The following is an 895-nucleotide window of genomic DNA, read 5'->3' as shown; positions in this document are numbered from 1 at the left end:
GAGATTTGGGTTCAGTACTTACAGGAGGCTCAGTACTTGGGGTGGTGCTCCTTGGCCTTTGTGTTAACTGTTCAACTTCCTTTGAGAACTCTTTGACTTTTTGTTCGAGTTTCACTGTCAGCGGAAGTAGGAGTCGCAAGTGGTACTTGGTCAAAAGTGCACATACTAAAAACTGAGTGTCGATGCGCAGAAGCTTTTGTTGCACCTAAATGTTTTTGCATGCAGTCTAACTTGGCTGAACGCTGATCTTTCCTTTCCTTTCCTTTCCACCCTTATTTCCTGATCTGGAAATAAGGGTGGAAGAAATCTTTTTTTGATTCGAGCTGGAGACTTATTATCATGCTTTGGTCCCAGAACCAATGGATTGTCTTTGGTTCACGGTTCTTTCCTCTAGTGCATCAGTTTTTTGTTAAGCGGTGTCAGGCCTGACCCAAAAGAAAGGTAGCAACATAAAGTGTCCTTAGATTCCAAGAAAGAAACATACATCCCTTAAAGAAAGTAAATAAAATAAAATACATAAATAATTGGAAATCGTTGTCTCCCACCAAGCACCAAAGAAGCAGGTGGCCTTCGGACTGAGAGCGTCCTTTGTGGACATCACAATTGGCATCCAGTCCTTAGATGGTACCACTCAGTCCTTAGCAGCAGATTTCTACCACATAGAAAAACCAGCCAGGATATTCTTCACAGAATACATGAACTCTGTGCCTCAATAGGACGGAAACTTCTACGACAGCTTGTTGCTCGGTGTAGACAGATGCGGAAAGAGAAGGCGGGCGTCCTCCAAACAAAATGTTTCCCGGACAGCCAAGCACAAGAAAAGTTGGCTCTTTACGTGTATGAGTATTTGTTACACATAGGGGCACAGAAGTCTGCACAGACCTTTTTATCAGAG

The 895-nt window shown here is 43.2% G+C and overlaps 1 pseudogene; it reads left to right on the top strand.

Annotated features, from left to right (window-relative positions):
- Nucleotides 1–757: 757 nt before the first annotated feature.
- Nucleotides 758–895, top strand: part of LOC102198528 (single-stranded DNA-binding protein 3 pseudogene) — a 1,037-nt pseudogene continuing 899 nt past the window's right edge.

Source organism: Pundamilia nyererei, unplaced genomic scaffold, assembly GCF_000239375.1.
Source record: "Pundamilia nyererei isolate P.nyererei 1_Seehausen unplaced genomic scaffold, PunNye1.0 scaffold02643, whole genome shotgun sequence".
Lineage (NCBI taxonomy): Eukaryota > Metazoa > Chordata > Actinopteri > Cichliformes > Cichlidae > Pundamilia > Pundamilia nyererei.
This window is presented reverse-complemented; position numbering and strand designations above follow the sequence as displayed.